Raw genomic sequence first — 24772 nt, 5'->3', positions numbered from 1 at the left:
CCATTGAAAGAAGGGTTTTCTCTTCAAATCTCTTTACATTACCTTTAATATCTCTCAAATCACCTTTCCAAGCTCTACAATTACCATCTTTGAGTCACAAGATAAATAATGATGTATGAATATTCTTTCTTGATCCTTCACATACCAAAAAGTTTAATGTATTTAATGCTCTATATCATAGCTATCAAATTGTCTTCAAACCGTGGATAACACATCCTTTTATAAACCCTCAAAACCTTCATAAAACCATGCAAAGATGCCTCAATATTGATTTACCCACCTTGATATACTAGAATGTAAAATCTACATCCACATATCAAATCAATTCAAGGGTCTATAATAAATTTTCTTGAAAAACTATCCCTTAGGTTGTAACCTAATTTAATTTCCTAATGAAATTTCCACACTAGATGCATGTGTATATCCTCAACTAGCATCAAAATCACTTTGGTACACATTATTAGGATTAGAGTGAGAAGAAATAACAATTACATGCAAATATAACTAATATCAAAAAATCACAATGCACACTTAAGAGAACACAAGACACAAAGATTCAATGTGGTTCACCCAATCTGGACTACACCCACCAAATGAAAAGTCCAATATTCTTATTATCCAATGCTTTCAGTTTGATTACAATCTACAATCCCTTGCAACTCAATATCATTGTAAGAAGCTACTATCTCATCATTACCAATTAAAATCCCTAACCCTAAGCTAGTTTTATACAAGCATTTTGTCACTTACAAAAATTAGGGTCAAAATTGGTTATAGCACGTTAGTCAAACCTTGACGAGTTACATGAAGAATGTATAGTACTTATATAATCATACAATACTTACATAATTAGTCACCACAAGATAGCACACATGTCTCACTCATCTACTTCCTAACTTCATCAAAATCAACCTTCTATTTTCCCTTATTATTATTCAAGAAGTGTTTCCTTTTGATTGAGTGCTTCATATTCATATTTACATTTCTAAACCTATAATATTTAGTAATATGACATAGACTATTTCATTTGAAACATGTTACATTAGATTACCATATTTGATTTTTTCTGTTTCCTTTGCTCATAGTATTATTTACTTTAGATATGCATTCATTTAATTTCTCCCAATATTTATAACATATGAAACAATATCAAGAAAATGTGTGGAATTCACTCTTTGTTTGTATTGTGTAGCAATATGACCAAATATGTTACATGTAAAATATCTTCCATTCAATTTTTGTGCAATAGGTTGTCTTGCAAGAGTTCTTTTATATTTTCATTCTAATTGTCTTGTAATATATTGCTTTGAGTAGATCATGAGCTTTCTCATTTCTCAAAGCCAAGACCATGTGTATCACCCTTCATTTCCCTACTTTCAAGTTGTGCATCAAGTTTCATTGAGCTAGCTTTGAATTCATTTGTAGTAGCAATCTCACTCCTACTAATTTTATTGACTCTTTCAAGTTCTTATTCATTGCATCTAGTTTACTTAAGATCTTCAAGTGCAACAAAGAGTTGCTTCTAAAAATTTCTTGGAACTACCAAATCATTCATTAGGATCTTCATCAAGCCACTAGACTTTCTTTGAGGCACAAAGCTCCGATACTAATTGTTGTTATTAAGGAACACTAGGGGGTGAATTATTGTCTAGAAATTTATAACTTTAAGTGTATTCTTAAGCCATAAACCATTTGCAATAAGAAATAAAATGCAAAAGTAAACAAGAAGCATCCACAACACCATAACTCAATATTTTTCGTAGAAATCTGATAAGGGAAAAAAATTCATAATGTAGATGCAACCAACAAAATATACTTTATAGAAATATATTTAACCCTGTTAAATGTTTTAAAAAAATGTACATTTATTTAGGATAATGACCTATATATCACTGGTCAAATAAAAAAAAGACTAAATCCTTGAGAAAGGGTTATTGCCTTACAAAGCATATGGACTACAATCCAAAATGCACAAACTAGATCATTACATTTACAAATGTAATAACAATTCCATTTAGGAACATAAAATTAAATCAATACATTTAATCACTTATCACTACTTTCCAATCAATCAAATCTTTCATTACATCACATTTCCATACATAGCATTCTTTGTTAAAGTTGATGAAAGATCAACCCCATAGCTCCCAAGAATCACTTGCATGCAAACGCCTATCACAGAAAGAGAGAAGCAAAAGCTATGGAGGTTGGAATCACTAGATCCATAGATGAGACATTCTTGATGAGAAAATAAGAGGTTGTTCTTATCAAAACTGTATTAATTAATTACAAAGAGATCAATCCTTATAAGAGGAGATCAAAACTCTAACAAGAGAAACCTAAGTTGCATGATAATACTTAATAAATTATTAATTATTATATGCCTAAAGTTTAGTTTAAGTAAAATAGAGATAATAAGTAACTTAATAATTAAATCAAAATTATTTAATTAATAAGGATATATCTTATTACTCTAACACCCCCCTTAAGATAAACATAGGGAGTAGCTAAAAATCTAGAAACTACTACTAAAAGAAAATTTGGGTCCTAACAACAAGTCCTGATGAGGTACCCAAGCACAACCAAATCTCTCTAAAGAGGACAAATAGAGAAAACCACATTGGGAAAACCCTACTCCAAAAAGAGATGGAAAGAATTTTCCAAAAGATAGGAACAAAAGGATGATCATGAAGAACACCACTGAAGCATGAAGCTACAAACACTATCAAACTATTGATTTGAATAACCTCCACTATATAGAACATGACCAAGTTGAGAAGACTAAGTCTAAGGAGCTGATGAATTGAAGATGGAGGGTATCTTCATGGCCTCCAAAAATAAGAATGTTGATGGGGAGTTTCTTCAACTAATAACCTTTCTAGATCTTCCTAGGCTACCCTTAGCCCACTATAGGGTCTTCTCTTCTAAGCCTAGCTTAGAGGATCCCTCTACAATCCCCTTTCCCAAGAAACTCACCCACCAATTCATTCGTCAACCCCATTCTTCCAACTCCCCCTAAAGTGCATGCTTTGGCCTAGCTTGCCAAAACTCCCTCAAAACAAGATTGAACATTCCTTATAAGGTTATTTACTCATTCCCCAACATTCTACATCATTCTTTCACGTTTTTCTCACCCAAAACACCAAATTGACTAGTTAGGCCTTATAGCCCTAAGAGCCCCTATTAGCCCTCCTAGAAACAAGGAAAGAGCTATAACTCACAAAAACCCTTAATAAGACCCTTTGGTGTACTAGAATTTTTTTCCCCATGACCAACTCTTGAATATTTTGCATGTTTAGGGTTCCAACAATGTCCATACAATACATATTTAGAAAACCCTACTTTTAAGGGTTTTGAAAGAAATATTGGTGTTTTCTCCCTTACAATCATCAAACTCTATACCCAGCCTTCTCCTTTGAGTTTATCTTTCTTCACACACTTCTCCTACCTTACCAATTCAAGATTGATCAATGCCAATCATCTCTTCATCACAAGAACTCTTTACAAGCATCTCCTTACACCTTGCTAAGCTTGCCAGCTTGCCTACAACTCACTTGTAAAATTAGTATTTGGCCTTCCAAAACCTCCAAAAACCATATTTACATTATGTATAGATGATATTTCTTGGTACAAGAGCCATGGTGATTAGACCAAGGACACTCAAGCTATAGCCCATTCCATACTTTTTATACAAAATTAGACAACATGGTTATCAAAAGAAAATAATTTTATAAACCTTATTCAATGCCTATTTGAAACCAAAAAAAGTACACATGGATTCAATACATAAACACAAGATCTTACTTCACCAAAAGAAATTCTTTATTCAACCCAAAATTCCAACATAAACTTCAAACTACGCTTCAAATGGTCAAAAACTATCTTGTTATTGGTGTTGTCTGTACACAAAACTATCCAACCCCCTAGAACAGAGTTGGAAAAGTCTTAAATAGACTTCATCTTTCCTCCTATACTTTATTTTGAACCATAATTGACAAAATCGTTGGTTTTACAAAAATTGCCTGAAAAGTTGTCAAGCAATTTTGTAAAATTGCAAAGTTGTCAATGCAACTTTTTGACAACTTTTGTCATTTTGCTCCTAGACTCTTCAAACTTGAAAAGAAAGTTGTCAAACCTCCTAGGATTACCTTAGAAAAACTAAGAGCCATTTTTACACACTTTTTAATGGTATATTACCTCATTGGGCCTCCTAGAGAAACTTTTGTAATTTCCTCCTATCAGGTCCTAATTGACAAATTTAGACACCCAAATCAAAACCTATCAACTCAAACCTTTTAAACACACCTTGGAACTTTATCTATGGTCCTTATTATCCCCATGGTTGTTTAAACCATCCACAAACAAAACATTAGATTTAGGGTTTGACCTTTTAACCTAGATGCTCCTGCACCATTGTCCCCTTGCATGAAGAAGTTAAGGTATTGTTGGAGATAAGAACTAGGTGCTAATGCCTAGCTTCTTGAAGTCACCCTCAACAATTCAAAGTGATTTAGCCTAAGGTCAATCTATCCATTTTACCAAATGCTCCTTATAGACCTTGTTTCTAGTTCTCTTCTTCACCCTAGAGTCTAATATATTTTCAACCTAGGGTTTCTTTTTCTCAGGTACCTTCATGTTTGTAACATCATTGTTCAACTCTTTTTGATACTCTATGTCATCCATCTTAGGACCTCTATATGGCACTAGGTCTTTCACATTGAATATTAGAGAAAGAGGCATGCCCTTTGGTAGATCTATCTTGTAGACATTGGGTCCATACTTCTCAATGATCTTGCATGACCCAATCCTCCTCATCTATAACTTGCTAGGGATTCCCTTTTGTAACTTGGCCTTTTTGAGATACACCTTCACCAAGTCTCCCACTTGAAACTTCAACTCTCTCCTTCCCTCATCCTTCTTCTCCTTCAACTTTTGATTGACTTCCATAAAAGTTTGCTTCACTTGATCATGTACCCTCTTCATTGATTGCACAAAGTCATTAGCTTGTCCACTGATCTTGTCATATACAGTGGTTCTCTTAACTCCATTATACTTCTTGGGTGAGTTCCATACACCATTTGTAAAGTACTTAACCCTGTTGTCCTATTCTTACTATCATTATATGCAAATTCATCTTCGGGAATAACTTGCTCCCAACTTTCTCCATATTCCTTGGTAAGGAACATTAATAGGTTTCCCAATACCCTATTTATCACCTATGTCTAATCATAAATTTGAGGAAGCTAGGAAAATCTATGTGCTAGGCTTGTTCCAAGACTCTTCCATAGGGTTTTCCAAAAGTGCTCCATAAACTTAACATCCCTATCAGCTACTATGCTTCTTGGCAAGCCATGTATCCTAACCACCTCCTTGAAGAATAGGTTGGCAATATTACTTGCATCATGTGTAGTCTTGCATGGTATGAAGTGGCTCATCTTACTAAACATGTCTACCACCACAAAGACATTATCCATTCCTATCTTAGTCCTACATTTGATGAAGTCCCTTTGGCCTTCTGACATATGCTACATTACTCCACATACCTCCTAACATCTCTCTACATTTTAGGCTAGTAATAGAACCTTTCCACAAGGTCCAAGCTCTTGTTCAGACCAAACTGCCCACTCATGCACCCATTATGCTTCTCTTGTATGAGATTCTCCCTCATTGATCCCTTGGAATGCATTGATCCCTTGGAATGCACAACTATTAACCCTTGAATAATAGTCCATTCTACAAGGTATATTCAGCAAAATCACTATGGAAATAATTAGCAAAAATAGTACATACCTTATAAGCCTCTGAAAAGTCAATTTTCTCCTCATGCAAATCTTTGAAATCATCCAAGCCAATGCTCTACAAGTTGACTTCTTGCACTATCAACAATCTCCTGCTCAAAGCATTTTCCACCTTATTGTTTGTCCCTTTCTTATGCTTACTAATGAAGGTATAGGACTGTAAGAATTCCATCCACTTGATTTGTTTTAGACCTACCTTCTCTTGTGAGTTAACAAGAAACTCCTTAGGCAACAAGTAGAGCCTCCACTTCTTGAGGGCTTGGACAAGTGCATAAAGCTCTAGGTCATATGTTGAATATCTTTTCTTAGCTTCATTAAGCCTCTCACTGAAAAATGCTACTGGTCTACCCTCCTAACTTAGAACTACTCCAACTTCTATATTGCTAGCATCACACTCCACAAGAAATGGCCTCTCAAAAATAGGTAGAACCAAGATAGGATGGGTTGCTACCTCCTTCAACCTCTCAAAAATTTGATCCATTCTACTCCACATAAATTTAGTCTTCATGCTCCCTTTGAATGTATCTATCATAAGTGCACATATTTACTAAAACTTCTTATAAACTTCTTGTAAAATTGTGCCAATCCATAAAAACTCCTAACCTTAATAGCAGATCTAGGTGTAGGAAAACTCAAAATACCCTCTATCTTTTCCTTATCCATCCTAAGACTTCCTTGGGATACTACAAACCCCAAATACACCAATTCCTCTTTCATGAATGCACTCTTTTCCAAATTGATTGTCAACTTCTCTTCTTGGAGCTTCCTCAATACAAACTCTAGGTGTTTCATATGTTCCTCCTTGGTCTTATTGAAGATGAGAATGTCATCTAGGTAAACTAGAACAAATACCCCTATGTAATCCTTTAAAACCTCATTCATGACTCTCATGAAAGTACTTGGTACATTGGTAAGGCCAAATGTCATTATCAATCACTCATAGAGACCCTCAATAGTCTTGAATGTAGACTTCCATTCATCTCCTTCATTCATCCTAATTTGATGGTATCCACTTTTAAGATCAATTTTGGAGAAGTACCTAGCTCCACCTAGGAAATCCATCAAATCTTCTATATTAGGAATAGGAAATTTGTACCTAACTATGATTCCACTAATTTCCCTAGAATTAGTACACATTCTCCACTTACCTCCCTTTTTAGGTGTTAGGACCATTGATATGACACATGGACTGATGCTCTTTCTAATTATCCCCTGATCAAGCCACTCTTGAACTTGCCTTGCAATATCCTTGTTCAGCTTTGGAGTCATCTTGTAGTTAGCTTTGTTTGGCAATGATGCTCCTAGTATGTGTTGGAAATACAATAGGGAAAGTAAACTCTAAGGTGGGGTGGGGTGAATCAATCCTTCAAAAATTTAACCATAAATTCATTCACCACACATCCATCTCACAAGTTGCATGTAAACTAAAATAGCTACCTAAACATATTCATCCATAGTATGAAAGAAAATAACATTCAACACATGTATGACACAAGATATTTGGCTACCCAAAAACCATCCAATGAGAAGGTAAAATTGGGGTAGGGATGGTACCCACAAATCTTCACTACTGTAATAATAAAGTGTGTCCAATGAAGGTTACAATGTTTGATCATGAAACATGATCTACACTATGAAAGGTCTACCCTATTAAAAGCTTACAAGATTGTTAGATCTTACCCTATTAAAGGATTTCAACACCTTGTTAGAAGTGTGCCAAAAGGAATTTAACTTACAATGAAGTAAACACCCTGTTAAAGGATTTACAACTACCTTTTAAGACTATCCTTTTAAGAGATTTAGCTAATTCACCTATTAGAATGTCTTAGCAATGATCTTGTAATTAGCAATCTGATGCTAGATAACATATCACGTCTTTCTTGATGTGTACTTGATCCTCACTGATCAAATGTATCTTTTTTGTCTTCTAATTCCTTTCCTTTATTCTCCTCTAACTAATTTTGAAATTTTTCTTAATTCACAACTCCTTAGTCACCATGAATGCTCTATTTTCCCATGAAATTTTTTTCTCTTTTCTCCTTCCACGATCATAAAAAGTTTAGGGTTTTTCCTCTTGAAGAAGACCTAGGTGACTTAGGGTTAGTTATGAATCAATGATTGTGATTCACGCATATTTCTACTTAATCCTTCCCTTTTCCTAATTGGCTGCATGTATTGCATTGGTATCATCAATAAAGATTAGTCCTTATCATCTATAATTGTAAAACAACCCTTAAGTCAAATCAAAAATGGTTTACATAGAAGTTTTTTCCATTACAAACAATTATGTCAAAATTTTATTACTAGGCACTTGCAGTGTTTGATGCTCGACATCCACTATCTCTTCAATGCTATAAATTGACCTCTGAATGACTTGGCATCCACTGATCACTCGGCATCTGAATGAATCAACACTTACTATCTACTTGACACTTGAGTGACTCAACACTTACTGGTTACTTGGCACACACTGTGTATCTCTCGCTTGACATATACTATCTGGCACTTATGCTTGACATACTTACTTTTTTGACATGAACTAAGTAAATGCCTTAAATATATTCTCACTCTTATGTCAAAACCAATTTGAGATTAACAATCTCCCTCTTTGACATGAGTGGAAAAATACTTGGTCATTCATGAATATCCTTAGCTTTTCAAGCATAACTCAGATAATATCCATTTAGTATTTTTCTTACATACAAAATTTCAAAAGTTCAAAATTTTGCAAAAACTTAAGACTCATTAGTCATACTTAAATAATATCAATAACTCCCCATGAGTTCATTATTCTATTTGGATTCTGAAACTAAATTCTAAAATTGAATACTCCTGCTGAGTAGATTTGTAATGCTGACTTTGTCTCTGTTTGATCTCCCCCAAAACTTATCTCTCCTTTCATGCATTCTCCCCCTTTCTTCATTCTCTCCTGTAATTTATTCTCCCCCTTTTGACACTTATTTCATGGGTTGTACAAAAATGGTGTGTTTTCCTAAGAAAGTTTTATGGATCTCAAGTATTGTCTTCAGAGTTGCATTCCATTTATCACATGCTACTTCCAATGATTTTATTTGGATAGATAACTTGGCAGCAAGGTGAACTAAGCTTTCATGTGTAGAAAGATGAGGATCTTTCTTCATCACTATTTCTACAAAGGCTGCTTCTTGGTGTAGCATATCCATGTATGGGGTCAACCTAGATTAGATACTGATAAGTGTAACCCAAGTATTAGCATCTTGAGCTTGCAATGTTGCTAACTAACCATGAGAGTTCAAAAAATTCCTAAAGTGCTTATGACTCTTAGATGGAGAATTAGGTAGAGTAGTAATTGTTAGCTTCATATATCCTTGCAGAGTTTCAATATGGTGCTACACTTCTTCTATGAAAAGAATTGTATCACACAAATTGGTGTATAGAGAGAAAATATTCTTTAAGACTTTCTTTACACCCTCAATCTTGGTTGCTAACTCAACATAGTGTAGTGCAATGGCACTAGATATCTATTCATTAACCTTGGTTTGTAATTTCTTCTTAGACCATTCTAATAATTTTACATTGGTATCTAGGTCTTCATCATTAATTTTCTCTATAATATTTACCAACTGCTCAATGATTGACTTGGCTCCATTAGGTGCAGGGAGGTTGAATGCATCAAGAAATATGTCATTAATGTCATTAAGTGCTTGTTTCTACCTATGCTCCCTTTTGAGTAGTTCTTGGTGTTTCTTTCTTGCCAGATCATCCTACAATATGCTCATCTTCTCTATTGTGATTTTTGTAAGATCATACTTTGGTAAATTAATCACCTCATCAACCTTAGACATGCTAGGACTTGGTCTTGATGCTTGCAATGGTGTAGCTTCAGTATTTAGCCTATGAAGTTCTTGACTAGGAGTAGGCATAGTAGTGCCTAGTAATGTAGCTAGTGTCTGCATTTCTATTGCTTCCTCTAGCTTTGTAGTCAAGACCAAATCTTCAATCCCATCCTTCTCCTTCTCTTTGATCTCTTCTCCATGTTGTGTTTGTGGTGTAGGTGTAGGATTGACTCCCTGACCTATTTGAACTAGTGTCCTTTCTTTTTCAATTATTGTAATTGCAGGTACCTTGGTGCTGATATAGAAAGGCATGATGTCCTTCCTATGGTATACTACCATATGCATGGTAGTTTTCACCTTTATAGATTGAGAGGGGGTACTTGATAATGCTTGATTTTTCTCCCTTGCAAATGCCAATTCTGCCTACTAAATCTCATCTACACTAACCAACATAGGATGACTGCATAATTGTGCCTTGGTGGTGGAATTAGTTAGTATCTTTTGCATATCCTCCTATGTAATGGGATTGATGTTTTGAATGGTGGTGTCACATCCTTAACCTTTACTATATCTACTTGAGGACATACATTCAACATTTGTACTATTGGTACATTCTGGTATTTCTATTGAAGTTATTCAACTATTTCCTTTGTAGTGCCTTCCCCATGTACTTCCATCTCACATTTATCATTTGTTTCTTCAACTACCTCTTCCTCTTCTTTGTCTTCAACTACCTTCTTAGGTGCTTGCTCAATATCCTTTTGTGTTGTTAGCCCATAAATTACCTTCCATGTTTGTGTGCTTTGTTGGACAATAGCTTCAATCTTGTTCTGTAAAATGTTGAAATCTTAGTACTTTGGAGAAAATCTTTCCATCTACTTATTAATAGCTTTTTTCATCTTAGATTTGTCCAAATCTAGCATCACTCTTGCAAGTGTAGTCTCTCTAATATTTCTTTCTGTTGTGAGACTAGATTTCCACCTTTGCTCAACTCAATCATATAGGATCTTTCATAGAGAGTTAGAAATCTCAATTGGAGTCTTCTAAAAAAATTTTGTTCTACTTTATCCATATCTAACTTCCCAAGTTTATCAAACTCAACATGTGTAAATCCACTTAAATCAGCATTATTCTTAATATTTTCACACAAGTTGTCCAAATCAAAAGAGGGACGATACCACTTTGAATTGGTTGTTATCATCTAACTCTATATACTTCCTTCTTTTCTTTTTCTTGGGTTCATCTCCTTGTGTAGTTGTACTACTACCTCTCTTGCCCTTAGGATTTTGAACCTCTCAAGTCTTCTTGGCAGTAGCTCTTGTGCTAGCCCTAGTATTAGGAACTGTATTCTTTGGTTTCACAACCCCTTTATGTTTTCTTGATGCTAGCTTCTTTTCTTTTCTCTTCTATGGCAACAAATGCTTCATTGGCTTATTCTCCCTCAACACCTTCATCAATTTTTGCTTCTTCTTCTCCTTGGTCTTCACCTTAAACCTTTGTGAGAGAAAGTGGTGCTTGGATAGGTGCATCTTCATCATCTTCATTATCTTATTCTTCTTCATCTCATTCTACCCCTTCACCAAATTGTTCTTTGATTTTCTTCACAAACTTATTATTTTTCCTCATCATAGAAGCTATCTTTAAATCCATTTTGATCTTTGACTTTGCTACATCATAGTTTCCAAAAGCAATAACATCCTTATCTACTTCTTCTGCTAGTAGAGAAGTGATGGCTATAGATGCCTCATCAATATTAATCTCATAAGGCAATGGTCTGAGCCATCTCACTCTTGGAACAACAACTTGTACGCATGTGAAATCAACATCAACTAGAAAAAAAACATCATTAAAATGTGTCTCTACTAGTGATACTAGAATCCTTTGTCTTTCTTTCATAGACTTCTTAAAGTCTTCAAAGTAGCTAGTCATCACAAACTCAAAATTAATTCCAAGTTGCTCTATACATTCACCAATATGCACTACAATTGATATGCTACTCTTCCAAGCTACTTTACCAAATGTGAGAAAAGTGTTATGCACATAGAAAGATATACAAACAAGTATTGGACCAAATTTGAATTGTGCACTTTTTTTTCCTTATGGCTCCCAAGTTCTCAAATAACTACTAGAGTTGTAACTTAGAAAGGTCATAAGAATGGTCTTTCTTTACTCTCTTGTAACCCAAATCTACAACCATACATGGTACATTGTTTAACCTACTAGATTGAAATAACTTATGTGTAATAATTCTCAATGCAAATTCAATTAGGGGATGAAAAATTGTGTTTATGGTCATTCCTCTCTTGTTCCATAGTGCCCCTATATTCTTTTCAATTGCCTTTTTTGAATCAATCCTCATTGTCTTAGGTATGTCTAGGGTTGGATACCCTATCACTCTATGAATGATCCTCTTTGTGATTTTTATAGGGCCACCCTCCAATCATACAAAGTTGTCATGAATTCTACTAAGAAAAATCTCAATCCATTCTATTTTGAATACATTTGTCAAATCTAGGGCATGAGTTAACCCTTTTCTCTCTACAATCTTGTATTCTTCTTTCAATACACCATTCTCACACAATTTTCCATAAAAATATCTTATCTCTATATCTCCAATTCTTCCAATCTTACAAGTGTGGCAACATCTTACATCTTGTATCATCAAAACATGTGGTGGTATCATCGATAATGCACCAGATAGATCTCCTTTATATGCAATGTCACAAATTTCTTGGAAATGTGGTTGTTTGATCTCATTACTTATCAATTGAACATTCAAGACTTCCTTTCCTTCCTTAACCATAGCAACAAAAGAACTGGACACCATATTTGATACCTAGGGTTTGCAAAAATTCAAGCAACGTAGCTTGACACATGATAACTACCTTGTTAAATCTGATGAATGGTGTTGAAAAGTGGTTGAATTCAATTTGTAAATGCTTGAATCCTTCTTTCTAATGCACCTTCAACTCTTTGTGTTCTCTTCAATCTTGAATAATTGCAAATGAGTTAGAAATCGACCATATATCCTTTAAAACTTCACAATAAATCCTCAATGCTTATACAATTGTAAGCTCAAATCCAATAGCAATTTTGACTCACTCAGCTTCCATACGATCCTTCCATCCTCAATAACCACGACAAGCTTAGCCAAAACTATCACCTTCGATAGCTTGGCCACAACTAACTTTCACTCCACAACCATAATGAAACTTTTCATGCTCAATAGTAACATGAAAACTGAAAAAACTTAAAGATTTCTACTAGGTTCTTATCAATACTTTGCATCTTTCTTCATGCATATATAATCTTTTCAAAACTAGCTTCTTGAAACACAATCCAGTAGTATCACTATTGGATCTAGGAGATCTCATCAATTGCTCAAAATACTTGATAGCTTCACCAGGTCTATTGAAACTTTCAATAAATTCTTTTTCTCTTTTCATATAATTTCTCAGTTGTTGATTCTGCAACTTCAACATTGTGATTTCAATATATTTTCTATTCCATTCATGATTTGCAATCATCATTTGATTCAATGTTTCCAATTAGATGTGAGAAATCCTATTCACCTATGATGTCTTCTCTTCCAATTTGTTGGTCAGTATCCTTTTGTCATCTTCAATCATGACTTTGTCTTCTTCAACTTTCTTTTTCTGCTTAGTCACCTCACATAGCAATATTGATTGCACTTCCTGTTCTATCTTGAGATTTTTGACCTCTTCAATTAGGGCTCCATTATTTTCCATTAGATCTACAACTGTTGCATCAAATTCACTTAAGTCTCCACCTACAAATTGTTCAGTTGTGTAAATCTCTTGGTAATGTGTGTCATTCTCTTATATAGCTATCTCTTTCCTTCTCTTTAATGATCACTTTAACTCATCTCTTGCTTCATTCAATTGATGTAGGGAAAGTTGTATTTCAATATTTTGGTTCTCAATAGTCTTTCCCAACTTGTTGACTTCCTTCTTCAAGATCTTTCCTCAAAGCTACAAAGCTTTCCTTTCCAAAGAATCTAAGTCTCTGATACCAATTGTTGGAAATACAATAGGGAAAGTGTAATGTCCCCATCTTTTTAGCATATCAATGGAGTTCAAAAAATAAAAAAAATAAAAATGACTTTATATTTAATCAATTTTATTTATTGGAGAATGCATTAATTATTGGAAGGTTGAAGCTTCTAGGAAGTGCATTAATTATTGGGAGGGGAAAACCTCTAGAGAACGCAATTATTAAATATTTTATTTAATTATTGTATTACAAGAGAGAAGCTTCTAGTAAGTGCATTAATTATTGGAAGGGGAAACTTCTAGAGAATGAAATTAATAAATATTTTATTTCCTTCTATGAGGGTCAAGGAAAAGTATAAAAAGGGGTGAGAGATTCATTGTTTATAATCTGATTTTGTGAATTGCATTTGATATCAAGTTGGGAGAAGAAACTAAGGTTTTCAATTTTAGCTAACCATTGGAGAACATCAAGTCTTCAGTGTTGCAACCATTTGAGGTGGTGAAATATCCATTGAATTTGGTATTTGGGAGAGCTTCAATTTAGGAGTTCTATTTTGTGCTTAAATTGGAGAATAAATTTTGATTGCCACATGCATACAGGATGCTGTGCTACAATGTATATGCTTGATTCATTTCCATTCTTGGGTATCACTATTATCATTGAAATTCATCATCAAATGAATTTTCCATAATAATTCATAATAAATTTTTTTGGCATCATCGTTACATCTTGTTTCCATGTATTTGCACTAATAATACCTAAAGAATAGCATTTGTATATTAGTTCCTTGAGGGGTTATTACAGTGGTATCAGAGCTTGCTTGCAAAGTGTTTTATGAAATGTCAAACAACTGAAGTATAAAGATGTTTTTTTGGTCTTTGAAGAATTTATAACCTATTGGGGTTATTACAATGGTATCAGAGTAGTTTCTTGCCAGCTTGACAGGGTTTATGCAGCCACCATTCAATTTAGTTTACAAAAGTTGAGAAAATTTGTGCTGTTGTTCTTTGATAATATTTTTATCTATAGCAGGACTTGGTAGGAACATTAAGAACACTTGGAGATAGTATTGAGCATTTTACATGGGGAGTCCTTGTATGCCAAGGAGTCTAAATGTGATTTGGGGATGATAGAGCAGTTATATCTTGGACTCATCATTAGTGCAGAGAGTGTGGATGGATCCTAAAAAGAGCCATGCTATTGTTGATTGGCCACCACCAGAGAACCTTACGCAGTTGAGGGGGTTCCTTGGTCTATGTGGATTCTATTGTAGGTTTGTCAGTGGCTACTCATGACATGCAACACCTATGACAGATTTGTTGAAGAAAAGGGCTTTTGTGTGGACTCAAGAAGCATAGGATTGTTTCATGCAGTTCAAGAAAATAATGACTACATGCCAATATTAGCATTGCCTAATTTCACAAAGCCATTTGAGCTTCAATGTGATGCTTCTAGAGAGGGAGTTGGTGATGTACTCATGCAGGACAAGCATCCTATAGCTTATGAGAGCAGGAAACTTAGATGGCCTAAGAGATCATTTAGCATATATGATTAGGAGATGTTGGCCATCATGCATGCCTTGGCCAAATTCAGACAGTATCTTGTGGGAAATATTTTTTGTATTAAAATTGATCATAACAGTTTGAGGCACTTTTTGGGACAGTGGGACCTGAATGATCATCAGTAGAAGTGGGTGAGTAAGTTATAGGCTTATGATTTTGATATCACATATGTTAAAGGGACACGAAATGTTGTTGTAGATGCTTTATCTTGCATGCCACACTTCACTTCTATGATTCAGATATCAAACGATTGACAACACATGATTGTAGCAAAAAATGCCAGAGACACATGGGCCTCTAAAATAGTGGAGGGAATAGCGATTGACACCAAGTACACTCTTATAGATGATTTGATCATTTACAAGAATAGGATTAACGTATTCCCAGGATAAAAAGTGAAGCAATTGATTTTGAGAACACTCCAGGATTCACCTACAACAATCCATCCTAGGTATTTCAAGACTTACAGGTTAGTTCAAGAGTGATTCACTTGGAAGGGGCTTAAGGCTGATGTTTTGCAATATTTGTGTGAGTGTCTTCTTTTCCAGTAAAACAAACAAGAGCACACTTATCCACCAGGGCTCCTACAACCACTTCCTATGTTTGACAGGAAGTGGGAGTGCATCTCTGTGGATTTTATCACGTGCTTGCCAAGGCCCAGGGGTGTGATTGTATCTATGTTGTGGTGGATAGGCTAACAAAAGATGCTCACTTCTTCCCTATCACTAATACATACTTAGCAGCTCAGATGGTAGAGGTCTTCTTCAAGAAGGTTTTTAGATTACATGGTTTGCCTTGAAACATTGTGAGTGATAGGGACAAATGCTTCATGAGTCACTTTTGGCAGGAGGCATTCCAGTTGTGTGGCATCAAACTTACACCTAGCAACAGTTATCACCCACAGATCGATGGTCAAATAGAGATTGTGAACAAATGGGTGGAAGGGTATTTGAGGGATTATGTGGTAGCTCAACAGTGAGCTTGGGTCAGATGGATATATCTCTGTGAGTATTGCTACAATACTACATACCATATGACTATACAAATGACACCCTTTATGGCACTTTACGATAATGAGGCACCTAATTTCTTATATTTGTTGTTGGGTGATAGTTGGGTACCTCATGCAGGTGAACTATTACAAGAGAGTAAGGATAAGTTGCTACTCTCAGGGACAACATTGCTAGAGCTTAGAACTAGAAAAAGCAATATGCAGACCAAAAGAGTACTGAGCATAGTTTTGAGGTACATGACATGGTCTACCTCATATTGCAACCATATAGGAAGTCTACTCTCAAGAAGAGTGGTGTAGAGAGACTCAAGCCACACTATTATGGACCATTCAGGATTGTCAAGCGAGTTGGTGAGGTGGCTTATGAGTTGGCACTTCCCACAGACAATAGAGTGCACAATGTGTTTCATGTGTCATGCCTCAAAAAAATGTTGGGATAGAATGTGGTTCCTTTTGCAATATTACCTCCCTTAGATGATGAGGGAAAATTGATATTGGTGCCAGAGGCTATCATTGATTTCAGGCAAAGGAACTTGAGGCAACGCACTATAAGGGAGTATTTGGTGAAATGGAAGGACTTGCTAGTTGAGGATGTGACATGGGAGAATGAGGAAATTTTTTAGCATCCAGAATTAAAGTTTCTTGAGGACAAGCAACTTTCTAGAGAACATAATTATTAAATATTTTATTTAATTATTGTATTGCAAGAGAGAAGCTTCTAGTAAGTACATTAATTATTGGAAGGGGAAAACTTCCAGAGAATGCAATTATTAAATATTTTATTTCCTTCTACAAGGGTCAAGGAAAAGTATAAAAAGGGGTGAGAGCTTCATTGTTTATCATTTGATTTTGTGAATTGCATTTGATATCAAGTTGGGAGAAGAAACTAAGGTTTTTGATTTCAGCTAGCCATTAGAGAAAGTCAACTCTTCAGTGTTGCAACTATTTGAGGTGGTGAAATATCCATTGAATTTGGTATTTGGGAGAGCTTCAATTTAGGAGTTCTATTTTGTGCTTAAATTGGAGAATAAATTTTGATTGCTATACTATGCATGCAAGATGCCGTGCTACAGTGTCTATGCTTGATTCATTTCCATTCTTGGGCATCACTATTATCATTATACTTCATCAGCATATGATTTTGCTATAATAATTCAGAATCAAAAAAATTCGCATCATTGTTACATCTCATTTCCATGTATTTGCACAAATAATACCTAAATAATTGCATTTGTATATTAGTTCCTTGAGGGGTTAGTACAGTGGTATCAGAGCTTGCTTTCAAAGTGTTTGACAAAATTTCAAACAACTAAAGTATAGATATTATTTTTTTGGTGTTTGAAGAAGTTATAACCTGTTGGGGTTATTACAGAAAGTAAACTTTAAGAGGGGGTGGGGGGTGGGATGAATTAGTCCTTCAAAACTTTAACCATAAATCCATTCACCAAACATCCATCTCACAAGTTGCATGTAAACTGAAATAGCTAGCTAAACATATTCATCCATAGTATGAAAGAAAATAACATTCAACACATGTATGACACAAGATATTTGGTTACCCAGAAATCCTCCAATGAGAACATAAAATTGGGGTGGAGATGACACCCATAAATCTTCACTACTATAGTAATAAAGTGTATCTAATAAAGGTTACAATGTTTGATCATAAAACATGATCTACCATGTGAAAGGTCTTCCTTGTTAAAAGCTTACAAGATTGTTAGATCTTACTATGTTAAAGGATTTCAACACCCTGCTAGAAGTGTTCTTGGTAAAAGGACTTTAACTTAAAATGAAGCAAGCACCCTATTAAAGGATTTACAATAGCCTATTAAGACTACTATGTTAAGATATTTAACTGATTCACTTGTTAGAATATGTCAACAATGATCTTGTGATTACCACTCTCCTGCTAGACAATAGATCACCTCTTTCGTGATGTGTACCTAGTCCTCATTAATTAGATGTATCTCTGTTGTCTTCTAATTCCTTTCCTCTATTATTCTCTAACTAATTATGAAATGTATCTCAATTCACAACTCCTTAGTCACCATATGCTCTATTTGCACATGCAAACTTTTCTCTTTTTTCCTACCACACTCATAAAACATTTAGTGTTTGTCCTCCTCAAGAAGACCTAGGTGACTTAGGGTTAGGGATGAATTAATGATTGTGATTCACCCATATTGCCATGTAATCCTTCCCTTTTTCTAATTGGCTTCATGTACTACATAGGAATCCTCAATAAACATTCATCCTTATCATTTATAATCACAAAAAAATCCTTAAGTCAACTCAAAAATTGTTTACATAGAAGTTTATGCCATTACAAACAACTATGTCAAAAATGTATTACTCGAAACATGAAGTGTATGATGCTCAGCATCCACTATCTTTTCAATGTTGTAATTCAGCCTCTGAATGACTCAACATTCACTAATCACTCGACATCTAAATGACTCAACACTTACTATCTTCCCAGCACTTGAGTGACTTGACACTTACTAGTTACTCCACTCATATTGTATATCTCTCACTTGACATATACTATCTAGCTACTTATGCTCAACATACATTACTTGTTTGGCATGAACTAAGTAAATGACTTATCTATATTGTCACTCATATGTCAAAACCAATATGTGATTAGCAGTTTGAAGTCAATTTGATGACTTATGGCCCTCTTAGATGGTAGGGTAGGTGGTGCTCCATCACATATGATGTCTTTAAACTGATCTAATAGCTCTTGTACTTATGTGAGTATAGTTGTGGATGTAGGTGTCTTTTCCTCCTTAGGTTTTAGCATAATAGCATAACTTACTCCTTCACCCTCCTTCAAATCCTTATGGAATTCCTTTCCACTCATTATTGAATCCTCCACCTTGTCTCCTCCACTATATATTGAATCCTATAAGTGACTCCATCCTTCTTGAAGGAATACTTGTTTTCCTTCCCATAGTGTACTACCTCCCTATCATAATACCAAGGTCTCCCCAATAGTAGGTGACAAGAATCCATGGGAAGCACATCACACAAGATTTTATCCTGATACTTGCCAATGGTGATGTCTGTCCATACTTGTTCATTCACTCAGATATTCTGTCACTTGTTCAACCAAGTCATTCTGTAAGGGCACACATGTGGAATCTTGGTCAAACAAAGCTTTTGTACTACCTCCTCTAACAAGACATCTTTAGTAGACCCTAAGTCTATTATCACTTTGTATACTTTGTCCAATGTTTTGCATGTGGTTCTAAACAATGCTCTCCTCTGCTTTGGCTCATCCTTGACTGGCTCCTTAACCAATATCCTCCTCAACATTAGGTTTTCACCTTTCTCAACATCAAGGTCCACTTCTCCTACCTTCTAATTATCCTCTTCTTGAACATATGTAATTTTTATTTCCCTATAGGAAGATGATGCCTTTTTTTGGACATCTATAAGTAGGGTGTCCTAGCTTACCATAGTTGTAGCACTTCATGTTACTAAAGTGTGAAGCTCTGCTGCTATTTCCATATTTTCCTCTATGGCCATTGTTTTACCCTTTTCCTTTACTAGAGCCTCCCCTCTGACTAGTTTCATTGGTCTGTTCACTCCACTTAGAGTCTCCATAGCCTCTTTTCTCATTACCCTACCATTAAAGCCTCCCCTTGAACAACTTTTGAAGTTCTTACCTCTGCCCCTATTCTTAGAATTGGAGTCCCCTTTCTTCCACCTTCCTAGCCATTTGAAAACAACTTTGAAGAGTGGTGAGGCTAAACAAACTCAACTCATCTTGTATGGACCATTTAAAGCCATTTAAGTACCTTGCCACCTTGATACTCTCTACTTCCTGCACCCTTGATTAGTGTCAACTTCTGAAACTCCTTAGTATAGGTAGCCATATCAAGATCCTTCTACCTAAGGTTCTGCCTCTACTTATGGATCTAAATCTCATAATCCTCTGGAAGATATTTTTTGTTGATCTATGCCACCATTACTTTCTAGTTAGCTATAGGCTTCTTCCGCTCACTTTCTCTTTCTTCCTACAAAAACTTCCACCATGTCAAAGCTTGATCTTTCAAGCTAGACTTTGAAAACCTCACCTTTTGGGTCTCTATTGTCCCTTCACACTCAAAAGTAGTTCTCAACACTCTCAAGCCATTCTAAGACTACCTCTACATCCATCTTGCCATGAAATAAAGACACATTCTCTAGATTCTTCCCTCCAAAGGCTTTGATGGCTTTAAGGAATGGTTCCTGCTCACCAAGTGGAGGATCTGATTCAGGTATCTCATCCTCCAAACTCACCTTCTCTTTACCCTTTCCAAAGTTTTCATCTTCCTTAGCTAGGGTTGCATCCTCTATCTCTTTTAACTTGTCTTTCATCTCCTCTAGCGCCTCATCTATAACCCTGGTCTTTTCTTCTAAGATCTTATTTTGCTCATCTACTTCCTTTTCCAACTTTGCATTGATCACCATCTTGGAAGATCCAATTGAATTAGTGGAATACAACATGCCATCACAAGCCTAAACTTATGGATATGATACCACTTTGATGGGGAGCTTCTTCAACTAAGAGCCTTTCTAGTTCTTCCTAGGCTACCCTTAGCCCACTATAGGGTCTTCTCTCCTAACCTTAGCTTAGAAGATCCCTCTACAATTCCCTTTCCCAAGAAACTCACCCACCAATTCATTTCTCAATGCCATTCTTCCAACTTACCCCAAAGTGAATTCTTTGGCCTAGCTTGCCAAAACCCCCTCAAGTACAACAAGTACCTCAAAACAAGATTGAACCTTCCAAGGTTCTTGACTCATTATGCATTATTTGTTCAAGTTTTTCTCACCCAAAACACCAAATTGACTAGTTAGGTCTTGTAGCCCTAAGAACCCTTATTAGCCCTCCTAGAAACAAGGAAAGAGCTATAACTCACAAAAACCCTTAATAATTCCCTTTGGTGTGTACTAGACTTTTGTTCCCCATGACCAACCCTTGAATATTTTGTAGGTCTAGGGTTCTGACAATGTCTATACAATATAGATTCAGAAAACCTTACTTTTAAGGGTTCTAAAAGCAATGTTGGTGTTTGATCCCTTACAAGCATCAAAATCTATACCCAGCCTCCTCCTTTGAGTTTATCTTTCTTCACACATTTCTCCTACCTTAATAATTCAAGATTGACCCATGCCAATCATCTATTCATCACAAGCACCTCCTTGCACCTTGCCAAGCTTGCCTAGGGATCGCTTGTAAAATTAGAATTTGACCTTTTATAACCTCCAAAAACCATATTTAAATTATGTACACAAGATATTGCTTGATCTCCAATAACCATGGTGAGTAGACCAAGGACACTCAAGCTATAGCCCATTCCATACTTGTTATACAAAATTGGATAGTAGGGTTATCAAAAGAAAATAATTTTCTAAACCTTATTGAATGCCAATTTGAAACCAAAAAAATTGCACATAGATTCAAGACATAACCATAAGATCTTACTTCATCAAACATAGTTCTTTATTCAATCCAAAATTCCTACCAAAACTTCAAACTACACTTCAAATGCTCAAAAATTGTCCTGTTATTGGTGTTGTTCATACACCCAATTGTCCAACCCCTGGAATAGAGTTGGAAAGGTTTTAAATAGACTTCACCTTTCCTGCTAGACTAAAATTTGAACCATAACTTCCCAAATTTTTGGTTTTGCAAAAACTGCTTGAAAAATTGTTAAGCAATTTTGCAAAATTGCAAAGTTGTCAATGCAACTTTTTGACAACTTTTTCTATTTTTCTTGTAGACTCTTCAAACTTGAAAAGAAAGTTGTCGAACCTCCTAGGATGACCTTAGAACACCTAAGAGCTATTTTTATAGACATTTTATGGCATTTTACCTCATTGGGCCTCCTAGAGAAACTTTTGCAATTTCCTCCTATCATGACCTAATTGACAAATTTAGACACCCAAACCAAAACCTATCAACTCAAACCTCCTAAACACATCTTGGGACTTTATCTTTAGTCCTTATTATCCTCATGGTTGGTTAAACCATCCAAAAACCAAACATTAGACTTAGGGTTTGACCTTTTACTCTAGGTGCTCTTGCACCAAATGTCTATATGGTAAATGATCCATCTCATCAAAATGCATAGGTATCCAACCACTATAATCACCTAGTACATAGGATCAAGTACTAAATACATAGCTCACTCCATCAAACGAAGAAAGAAATAGAGCCAACATAACCCCCCTATAATGTTGAGAGGTAGGACATGGACACTGAAACTAAATGCAATCTCTCCTTTAGAAAGAAGAACTAGGAACATTGATAGTGCAAAAGAAGTATGGACACCTATAATGGCAAGTGTCACTAACACATCATGAGGCTAATGTCATGGAAGGAACACTCACTTAACAAAGAAAGATGGAAAATATGGCCAACATGAAACCCTCTAAGGCATTTTATAATGTAGTGCGAGTACAACAAAACACAAATATGTGCAAGATCCTAAAATACAATAGAGTGACACTTCATAACAGTGCGTTTGCAAAAATACTACAAAAGGATGTCAACAAAGATCAAAAGAGACATAAGGCTGATACAATAGATAATACAACCCATGAAAAAAAATTGAAACAACAAAATCAATCTCTAGACCTAAAATAACCAAGATATCCATCAGAATGAGAAAATAAAAAACTAAATGGGATGTGCCTGGAGTAGAATTTGAAAAATAAAATGCCTTAAAATATGTCTCCCGAAGTGCAAAATAGAAACTCTGACTTTGATTGCATAAACTGGCAACCAAACATCATCAAATGTCCAAATAAACTACACCATCATGACAAACTCATAATCAAAATTTTGATGATATCTTGTTTGCGAAAAATGGAGTCTAGATGAGCAAGTTACGGCCTAAAAACCATAGGTAGGTCAAGAAAGTCTTGTAAAAGCAAAAACATTCACTACCTAGGGATTAGTGCCAAAATACATCAGGGAGTGTGCCCACCAGTACTAGAAATTACCTCAAGATACATGCCAAATATTTTTAGTATCCTACCAAGGGCCTCAATTTACATGCAAAATATTGATCTTCACACCCAAAAAATCTCGAGATGTGTGCCACAAATCTTGATTTATGTACAAAAATATCAATTTGCATGCCCAAAAATCTTGATTTTCAAGCCAAAAAATCTCAATTTACGCAAAAAATAGAAAATCATTGCCTCGAGAAACATGCAAAAAAATCTCAATTTTCAAAAAAAATATTGGGTTGCATTCAAAAAATCATAAAATTATCACCTCAACAAACGTGGCAAAAATCTCAATTTTCGAACCAGAAATCTCTATTTGTGTAAAAAATTAGAAAATCGCCACCTCAGGAAATGTGCACAATTTGGGAGCAAAATTTTTAGCCTCAAATTCTAATTGTTGTCAAATTTGACGTATATTATATGAAAATAAGGGTCTTTGGGTGCTCTGAACTCAATAGTAATGTCCCTTTGGGCTCAAAGCGTCCCAAAAATTAGTGACCCCTAGATTCAATACAAAAATCTTCTAAAAGCCACAGATATGAAAACTGATGCCAAATCTCTCAAGAACATAACAAGGGAATGAAGATCTGGAGCTCTAATACCATGTTGAAGTTGAGGAAATATCAATCCCACAGCTTCCAAGAATCACCTACATGCAAACACTTATCACAGAAAGAGAGAAGAAAAAGATATGGACTCTAGAATTGCCAGATCCATAGATGAGACATTCTTTATGAGCAAAAAAGAGATTGCTATTATTAGGACTGAATTAATTAGTTACAAAGACATCAATCCTTATAAAAGGAGATCAAAACCCTAACAGGTAAAACTTCGGTTGCATGATAATAATTAATAAAATAATTAATTATTATATACCTAAAGTTTAGCTTAAGTAGACTAGAGATAATAAGTCACTTAATAATTAAATCAAAATGATTTAATTAATAAGGCAATATCTTATTACTCTAGCATTCACCACATCCATCAAAACAACTAAACACATCTATCTTATAAACCAAAAATGAAAATTAAGGTCATCACTGGGTTGGCCTCTGGAATATATAATATGTAGCATATTATGAGTCAGCCAGGTCTATTAGCAAAACATAATGCTAATTTTGAACAACAACATAATTCATTCTCCCATGTCAGCTCTATGTCCTCAAACTCGTAAACCAATCTTATAGGATCACATAATAATCTACCAACCTTCATCTTTGTTCTTCACAGTAAATTAAGAAACTAACATATAGAACTCCATAACCTGCTAAGATGAAAACATAAAGCATTGCAATTGTAGAATAAAATAGATTATACCTATATCATGCTCCTCCTAGGTTTGCATCTCAAAACTCAAAATGGAATATGTACTGAAGCATTTCCTTAACACAGTCAACTACTCTTTCTCATCCATACTTATTCTTCCTTCAATCCTTCAATGTGATTAAGATAGGGTAAGTGATTACCTTAAATGCATATAGTTGTCATTAATGACAACATATAAGCCATCAAGAGTAGTGTCTCTTGCCAACACCTCTTAAGTTGAAATTGCAAATTAAT

The sequence above is a fragment of the Cupressus sempervirens genome, chromosome 5 (genome assembly GCF_028749045.1).
Source record: "Cupressus sempervirens isolate cs-2001-9-10 chromosome 5, ASM2874904v1, whole genome shotgun sequence".
Classification (NCBI taxonomy): domain Eukaryota; kingdom Viridiplantae; phylum Streptophyta; class Pinopsida; order Cupressales; family Cupressaceae; genus Cupressus; species Cupressus sempervirens.
Note: the sequence above shows the minus strand (reverse complement) of the source record.